We start from the raw sequence: 10091 nt of genomic DNA, 5'->3' as shown, positions 1-10091 counted from the left end.
GATGTGGGTGGTTTTTTTTTTAAAATAATTGTGGATTAAAAGTTACACTTCTGATTTCACAGAAGTAAAACCATATTCCTTTCTCTTGGATTTGTAAGAATGGGCTGTTTTCAGATCGTGACATTCCTCAGTAAAGTTCAATAAATGCTTTCCTGACTATTTGAATAGCTACTACATCTATCTTCAGTAGGGAATTAAATGGAATTAGATATACTTAATGATTTCAAATACATTTCTCAGCAATAATCTCCCAGGGTTTTAGTCCTGCCCATGTTTGGAGTGTAGCCCTTGCCAGACTGCACCAAACCTGATCTGTACTTGACCCAGTGGAAATGGTATATTGTTACCCTGTAATATAGACGTTCCAGAAATAGGTATATGCTTTTTTAACTGGTAATCTGCATCTGAGCCCAAAGATGCTTTTATAAGAAGTGTTGCTGATGGTCAGAAAAATATCACCCTCTCCAGAGGTTTGGACACTCAGCTTCTATTATCTCCAGATATAGGCTATAGGCAAAAGAGACATTTACTCCAAAATATCTGAAGAGCAATAGGTTGCTTGTTTTCTGCACAGAGGAAAAAGAGTTGTACATAGTCTCTAATTACGCACATCACAGTCTATTTATTTTATGGCTTGATTTTTTTTAAACTTCAAATTTATGGTATTCTAATACTAATCAAGTATCAAGTCGATCTAGAAAGCTGCTAATCCTAAACAAAAACTGCAAGAGAATTTGGTCTTTTGGTATCCAATGAAGGATTTCTCCTAGGAAAGAGACAGCTTGTCTTAAAACAGATGTAGGCAGAGGTTTCACATCTGAAAGTTACACAGTGCCCTCTAGCGACCAAGTTCAATTTAGTATCAGTCTTGACATACTGAGCGTCCACCTCTTTTGGGTTTAATAAAGTCCAATCATTTGGGAATGGAAAAAAAAGTGGGTGGGGAAGGGGGAGGCTTGAAGAAGACTGATTTTCTTTTATCCTTACTCTGAAATCTATTCTTAACAAGTTAAGTCTTTTAGCTTTTGACAGACCGGTAGCCTTATTTCAGGCACTTTCAAATCCTGTGGAAATGTGCGTTAGTCTTGAATAAATGACCTTCACTTCAGATATAAATCTAGATCGGCTTCTTTAATCTGGTCCTTTTCAATCTAGTAGATTAAATTTACTGACTGGAAACTGATGAGTTTAAGCAGCACTAGTGATGAAACTGATGAATTTAAGCAATACATCATCGTGATAGTAATAAAATAAGCACAATAGCTTTTCCATATGCCTGCCACGTCTAGACAAATCCAGTGCAAATAATTTCACTACAAAATCAAATACCTTAAATATTCTGGAGACACATGTTTAAAGCTGGGCAATACAATTATAGCAATAGTACTTAGACTTAAAACACCTCTCTATAGTGCTTTACAGCACTCTGAGTGGTTTACAAATGTCAGCATATTGCCCCCAATAATCTGGATCCTCATTTTACTGACCACAGAAGGATGGAAGACAGTCAACCTTGAGCTGGTCAGGATTGAACTCCTGCTTGTGGGCACAGTTAGCCTGCAATACTACATTATAATTACAACACCACCACAACACAATGGATAGAGAATATTAATTCAATAAAAACAAACATGATATTGTAAGGAACTAAGTTAAGGCCGATTTGTTTACTATCCTTAACTTTGCTCACATGTAGATCCAGAATAGTAACAAAATTCTAGGCACTTGAAGCCTTGGAGGTTTCTGCCTCTTATACAGGTAGTCCTTGACTTACGACCACAACTGAGCCAGAATATTACTGAGAAATTTATTAAATGAGTTCTGTCTCATTTTACAACTTTTCTTGCCACATTTGTTAAGCGAATTACTGCAGTTGTTAAATTAGTAACACGGTTGTTAAGTGAATCTGGCTTCCCCTTTGACTTTGCTTATCAGAAGGTTGCAAAGGGTGGTCACATGACCTCAGGACCCAGCAACCGTCATAAATATGAACCAGTTGTCAGGCAGCCAAATGTAAATCACGTAACCATGGGGATGCTGCAATGATTGTAAGTTGAAAAATGGTCATAAGTCACTTTTTCCAGTGCTGTTGTAACTTTGAGCAGATACCTTAATGAACTGTTGTAAGTTGAGGATTACCTGTAGGTTTTTTTCCCCTCCTCATCCCTCCATTGATGTAGATGGAAAAGGGTAAAACCGGTATAGAAAAAAGGGCCTCTCTCCCTCCCTCCCTCTCTCTCACACACACACACAGAGCCCTACAACCAGACAGCCAAAATGTCTGTCTTGTTATAACCAGGGCAACTTTGGACTTTTCTAATCATTTGCTTCTTCAGTGTTAGGTAAGTCATTTATTAGGATGACCTAAGTCGGAAAGGCCATGTGAAAGCAGCAACGTTGAAAGACATGCTCATTTCATTTTCTAGGTAAAGCCTCTGTTTCATCAGATCAACAAATGCAATCAAATTTTCAAGACCCACATTAGGGTACTGTGACAGAGACATGCATACTATAGTTATATGTGGCGGGTAAGCTGTCAAATATAGTTGATTGTTTTCATAGCAAATAGGGAGCAGGAGCAGTTACGGCATTTTTGATATTCTGAACATCTGCACTGTTTAAAAATCTTTTCCCCCCTATTCCTAATTGCTCCCTGAATTAAAAAAAAAAAACAATATCTATACAATTTGGCAATTACTTGCTGCTGTTGCGGGACAGATTTCTGACTAGTTCTGGTTCCAGAATTCAAGTGCCTAAATCAGCCTTGTCCTTTCTGAAAAAGCTCTGGGACAGAGGTGCTTAGTGGTGTTTGGATCCTGAAATAATCCATGTATTAATATTTAAACAGGAGATCTAGGAGAACGGCAGATGTGGGGCTTGCTAATCTTTTTCCACTGAGAGCACCGAGGAAACTCATCCCATTTGCTAATCCTACTGTTTGTTGACCTAATGAGCAGAATAGTTCTATGGATGTCCTTTCAGCAGAAATGTGTTTCCTTTGAACACACTGGCCTTCCTGCTCAACTGCCTTACAGTTAGCAAATTACACCCAGTTGCCCAGGTAAGTTACACCCTCTGGACTCTTAAACCATCAGTTCTCACAATAGGCCTTAGAACTCACCCAGCAAAGAGAAGATTGCAGCTGTGATATTAATGCAAATTGGACTATCTAATTCTAAGAGACAGAAGTAAAATCAAATTCTTGTTCTTATAGAAGCTCTCCTTTTGTAGGAATCAATGTATGGTTAACTACTTTTAGAATACGATGTATTTATTCAAAATACTTCTAAGACAGCTTTAAAGGTAAAATGACTTCCAAACACAGGAAAATGGCAAATAATAAATAGAAAACACCAATAAAACAAATAACTCAGCCAAGAAATACACACAGCATCAACTATTCAGATAAAACAATCAACAAAACCTCCAAAAACAAGTCTAAGATTTTAGTAAAAACTTGGATCGATGGGGTTGTACATTAGAAACCTCTGTGTGTCTGTGTGTGTGTATAAATAAATATTAACTTATATTGCATTTGTTTATAAATACATATGCAAGGTTTCTGTTGTGGAAGTTGCATTAACTACTTCCCTCCCCAATTGCTTATTTTATGGAGCAAGACTGAACCAGAAAACACTAAAACATATACAATAGTTTTTAAAGGTCATATAGTATAAATTACATAGAAGCCACAAAGCTGTGATGAAGGTACTAGCTGCTTTTTATAAACTACAGCTTCAGATAAAACTAAATTGCTATCGCCCTTGACACGCTTAAAATTGGCCGCTTAAAAGGAAAGCAGTGATCTGCTTATCAGGCGGAATTATTGAATTAATTGAAGTTAAACATTTTAATTGACATTGTATATAAAGTGGACATTTTAACAGAACAAGAAATGCTGGTTCAACCTCCATTTTTGAACCCATATAAATCTAATTTTCATACAGAGGTTTGAAACTCTTTCCAGTTATAGCCCTGATGGATAATATATCAATTCAGGCCACAGAAAAAGGCCTATGAGGAGCTTACATCATCTTTAAAAAAAATAGCACGGGTCACCCTAGGAGGAAAGAGCAATTTTATAATAAAGATGGAAGATTCTGTCTCTACCTGTCAATCTTGTGAGGTAGTCCAGATAAGATGCATATTCAGGACAACTATTCTGTCTTTATTGTAAGGCTACATTAAGAGAATCTTACAAGTCTGAAAGTGCCATTCCCTCCCTTCTCTTTCACTCTCCTCCCTTGCAACAGGTGGTTAAGGCTCTATGATGCATATGCAGCCCCACTTTTGATATAGAGAGAATGGCTGCATCATCAGTAGCCATTGGGGTAAGAGGAGGAGTAATGCTTGAGTTGTCAAAAACAAGTCTCAACTATGTTGTTCATATAAAGATTGAAGAGAGACAAGAGAGAAAGATTGCTTGACTTCTTGACAGGTAGCAATAAGTTCTGTCCGGTCCCCATTACTATCACCATTGAGCTTTTATGACACCTGTAGTGTCTTCGTGTAATTGTATAATCAGTGCAAGTAGATGGTGATTTAATTGTTGAGGCTGTTAATTTTGTCATGTTTTTCTCTTGGGATATGGAATCAAATGCCACCTTTAGTTCTAGTAAGGTGATATAAAGGGCTCCGTTTGGGGGATTATCAATGGCAAAGCAAGGATGGGCAGCGAGAGGCCGTTCGCCCCAGGTGCAAGCAGTAAGGGGCTGCATTGTCTGCAACTTAGGGATTACAAAGAGACTATTCTGGAGGGTTGATGGTGGGGATGAAGTTGGGTTACTTTTGGCTGCATGTTGATCAGCTGTTTTAACAGTTGGCACTGTGGCATAGCAACACCAAAGGTGAGGGTGTTAAAAACAATCCCATTCCGGGTGTCAAACATGCTAGGTATGCTACTGTACAGCATTTCTTTGCTAAATGGTGCAGAATTATACACTTATTGTTATTGGGTTATTGTTTAATATGCAAACCTGAACCCGTCCTGCTTAGAAGCTGGGATATTCTCAGAAGGTGGAAAACATTTTTCTTGGGCCTTCAGAATCATATCCTAGTTATCACCGCCCTAAAGAATTTCTGAGATTTGCTGGTGCCTATTTTTAAGATTTGTTGCTTGGGATAGTGTAAGGAAACTCATTACATGTAGATGTGAGCTGCAAAAAATTATCTCCCTCTCCCCAAATAACGTTCATTGCTGCTTCAGTGATCAAGTTATGATATAAACACATACAGGTAGTCCTTGACTTGCAACCACAATTGAGCCCAAAATTTCTGTCGCTAAGCAAGACAATTGTTAAGTGAGTTTGGTCCCATTTTACTACCTTTTTTGCCACAGCTGCTAAGTGAATCATTGCAGTGGTTAAATCAGTAACACAGTTGCTATGTGGATCTGGCTTCCCATGGACTCTGCTTAGATCCCGGGATACTGCAACCGTCATAAATATGAGCCAGTTGCCAAGCATCAGGATTTTGATCATGCAATGGTTGTAAGGGTGAAAAACAGTCATAAGCCACTTCTTTTTTAAATGCTGTTGTATCATTGGTCACTACACGAATGGTTCTAAGTCAAGGACAATACGTATGCTGTAATTCTATATTATGAATCTTGAATAAGCAATCCAGACTGATGCACAACAGACAGCTTTCAGGAACACAATGTTTTTTGTGGACCATGATGTGAGTAGAGCTCAGTCAAGAATCCTGTGGGGTTCTCTTACCAGTTTTAAGTTCTCATAAAATGACTTGTTCAGATATAATTTCTAGATAGTTCTAATTTTTAATATCTCTAAAATACTCAGGGCCATTTTGAGGGAACCTGTTGAGTCGAATGTACATCTAATTGCCTGTGAATATATGGCTTAAATTGTTGCACCTTAATCTGATCCATTAAATCAAGAAGTCAGTCTCACTGAACAGAATAGGACTAAAGTATAAGTAGTCCTTGACGTACAACTAGGCACTCAATGACCATTCGAAGTTATGATGGACCATTGGACCATGAAAAAGATACTTAAAATGAAGATGAAGACTGCATTTTGGGCACTCAAGGCAACCCGCCTGCATTAACAACCATTTGTAGTGCCCTGCAGTCATGAGACTGCAGCTTACAATGCTTTTGCTGAAAACTGGCGTTTTCTTCCTCTTATCTGAAAAAAAAACACCCATATCGAACAATGGGTTTGTTAACAACTATAGCATTCTCTTATTGACTGCCACAAAAAATGTTGCAAAACTGGGTGCAGTCGTGTGATGACCCACTTAACGACTATCACAACTTACGAGTGCAACTGCAGACTCCATTCTGGTTGTAAGTCTGGAATAATAATATTCAGAGAGCCCAACCTCATAATGACAACAGTGCTAATAGGAACAGCCATATAAAATAAAGCAAACATCTTGAGTTCAGCTGATGGACACATTTCTCAATTTTCTCGACAAGAACACACAAGTAAATTGCCATTGCTGTCTTCCATAAAATGCATTTATTTTATTAAGTACTATCCCCAGGCTTCACCCCCACCCCCTGCAAATTCTAAACCCACAGATGCAGATCCCTTGGATCAAAGTTTCTTAATCAAACTCTGAGACTGACTGTGATGGAGCAGTCTGGGCCTGGCACAACCATTTAAGAATTTGAAAGCCAGAGGCTGATCAAACATTAGGTGGTGATCTTTTGGATCACTATGTCTATGTGTGCGTGTGTGGAGGTGCTTCATGGCTAAATATAGCTTAGTTGGATGAGTTCCCATTGTCCTTGGGAGGCCAACTGCCTGCAGTCCAACCAAAGACTCAGCATGGATAGCACCTGTAGTACACAGGATACACTAATCTGCTTGATGAGAGACCAAAATATTAGTGACATGGGAAATGCCATGTCAAGTCCTAGTGGTTGCTGAAGCTTGCCACTGTAGGGAGAGTGACAAGAAACATATTCAGAATCAGTGTAAAGTACCAGTCTGTTGCAGGTATTAAGTTTTTATCAACAACCCAATACTACAGATAACATAAGCAATAATAAAGAATATTAAGCATTGCAAAAACATGTTACAGGTAGCCCTGGACTAATAGTTCATTTAGTGACTGTTTGAAGTTACATCATCACTGAGAAAAGTGACTTATGACTGATTTTCAAACTTATGACCATTGCAACATCCTCAAGGTCATGTGATCAAAATTCGGAAGCTTGGCAGTTGGTTCATATTTATGACAGTTGCAATGTCCCAATCTATCATCCTAACCTCTAAAAGAGTCCTGTCTCATGCTGCAGAAAAACTTTTTTGAAGAATAATTGTTTATTATAGGAGGTGTGGGGTATACATCATTCTTCTTTAGGAGAAAATACACACATATAAAGCAAGTAGCTTCATACTCCTCTCCAAATGAAGTAAAAGTATAAGTATAAATAAAAAAAAGCAGCACTGTGAAATGAAAACTAATACTGTAATCATGAATAATAATTCAGTGGATTTCCAAAAACAGAACCAGCTCAGCTGAGACAAAACAATAAAATCATTTTATCCTATTCAGTCCTCACTTCTGAAAAGCAAAGGTTAATGACTCACGCCCATTTCACCACTTGGTTAGCCTTTTGCACCACTTGGTTAGCCTTTTGCAATGAACCATTCATTCATTCATTCATTCATTTATTCATTCATTACCCATCTCACCAAGGCGACCCCACATGGGATTATTTGTGAAGACCCCCTCAGAAAATGGCTGGTTCAAATTGGTGTAAACTCTTTTACAGATGAATTGTCAATAGAGGCAAATCATATTAATACATGTTGGAAATACCATTACAAAGGAGGAACAACTCATCCTCATGGTGGTGAAGTTAAAACAAAAATCCAGAAAAGTATTGGAAAAAATACATCAAAATATTCTGAAAATTCTCAAAATAAAATTGACATTGAAGTCACAAATATTTTATTAGACATAATTTCAGAAAACATAATAGAGAAACACAGTTGAATAAGACATGTGTAGTTCTTGTACAACTACAAGAACAAATATGGTACAACATTGGAAAAGAGGAACCAGGCCAATGGGAAACTAAAATGTAAAAATACGAGCAATAGCAAAATTAATAGTATCTAGCAGAGTTCCCCAATCTATGTGGCTTTGTGGATTGGGGGGGGGAGGGGATGATTCTGCACAAATAGAGCATGCTTTCCCACGTCTCATGAATGTGGGGATTGAGTGTGCACACATATACTCACCTGTCACTTCCACGGCCCGGTTCTGAAGGGCTCAAGGCCTGGTAGTGGGCCACGGCCTGGGGTTTGGGAGCCCCGGTATACAGGGTATAGCAAAAGTCAAGCTTCATAGAATATTTATTATTGATTACATTAAATGTTTGAATTGTCTGCCATTTTCTTTTAAATCATACTTGTTTGATGCATGAATCAACATTCCTAAGTACAGTACAGCAACATTTTCTCAGGAAAAAAATAATAAAATATATAGAATCTGACTTTCAGTATATCTTGCATATCTATAATATGATAGTATCCTGTGGTCCAATGGCTAAGGCAACCGGCAAGAAACTAGGAGACAGTGAGTTCTGTCCCACCTTAGGCATAACTGCTGGCTGGGTGACTTTAGCTAGTTATTGTCTCTCAGCCCAACTCACCTCACAGAGTTGTGGGGAAATAGGAGGAGGAGGAAGGAATATGAAGTATGCTCACTGCCTAGACCTGTTAATAATAAAGGTGGAATATGAACAAAGAATAGAAATTTAACCAAATTTATGGTTCACCATAAAGAATAATTATCTAGATGCAGTCACTGGTTGGCAAAACAAGAGAATGATTTATTAAAAAGTTGTCCATTGTCTGTCTGTCTATCTATCTTCTATTTATTTAAACCATTTATACAGCAGCCCATCTTTCAACCAATTCTAGGAGGTTTCTAATCAAAAATCATATAAAATCACTTACAACTATAAAACTCAACCAATTAAAACATTAAAAAACAAAATCCTTTATGTGTTTTATTCTACTGTCACTATCTAATGTAGACTTTCTTTTTTCATTGAATTTCACCAATCTAACAATCTTTTTAAAAAGATCCTGGTTCAAAATACAGTAGTCCACTTATTGACTGGCATTAATTGCTATGAGAATATTATACCTAAGAATCCCCTTCCAGCTCTATGATTTCAGTAACATTCACATTCTGTTATTCCAAAAATGTATGCACTGAAATTTATATATATTTTAATGGAAAATCTGTACAGAAAGCTGCTGTAATCCAAAATGAAGATTCCTAAAGCATAAAATTATTTGTGCATATGGTAGTAAGCCTAAGTTTTGCTAGAACTATATAGACATTTTCTTCATGGTTGGAAGTAAACCTTATGTTTTTGTTTCTTTGAAAAATTAAATGTCTTTGATCAAATCTATCATGTAAGATTTTTAAGAACACTAAAGATAGCCAAAGGATTAATCAAACTTTTATTTCCTCCCTTATATTTATATTCCACCTCATGACTGCAAACCGAACCATCACATTAATTTATATAAAACCAATTGATCAGAAACACACACAGCATCCAAAAAACAGAGATTAATCTATAAAATATATTTATGAATGAACCTCAATATATACTTTTTCAATTATGATAAAAGCAAAGCACGAGTTACAATGTTGCCCAACAGGCCTTCAAGCAATTCCTTACTAGAACTTCCTAAAATCACTACCCTGACATTACAAACGCTTCATAATATTTACATTTAAAAATTCCCAGAACCAAAAGGCTGAAGCTAATCCATAGGAGTAGGTTTTGACAATCTGAAAGGGCCTATTTACCAAAATATCTGGCTGCATCCAATTACTTCACAGGGGCCGCATGTGGAAAACAAAGGCATTCTAGTTTTTGATGACCGAATATGAATGCAGGGACGAGAGGGGACACTTTTGAAGGTGTTCTCAGAGACGATATTGGTGTGTAATATTAACATTAGAAGTGTGCAGCATTTTGGAAATAATTAGGAATGGAGGCTTTACAACGAGCAAAGGCCCAATAAGTGTATAAAATCTGCACCTCTTGAAAGCAGCTATGTCTTTTTCTGGGGTTGGGTGACAGC

Source organism: Pseudonaja textilis, chromosome 2, assembly GCF_049901715.1.
Source record: "Pseudonaja textilis isolate UNSWEBS1 chromosome 2, rPseTex1.2, whole genome shotgun sequence".
Taxonomy (NCBI): domain Eukaryota; kingdom Metazoa; phylum Chordata; class Lepidosauria; order Squamata; family Elapidae; genus Pseudonaja; species Pseudonaja textilis.
This window is presented reverse-complemented; position numbering follows the sequence as displayed.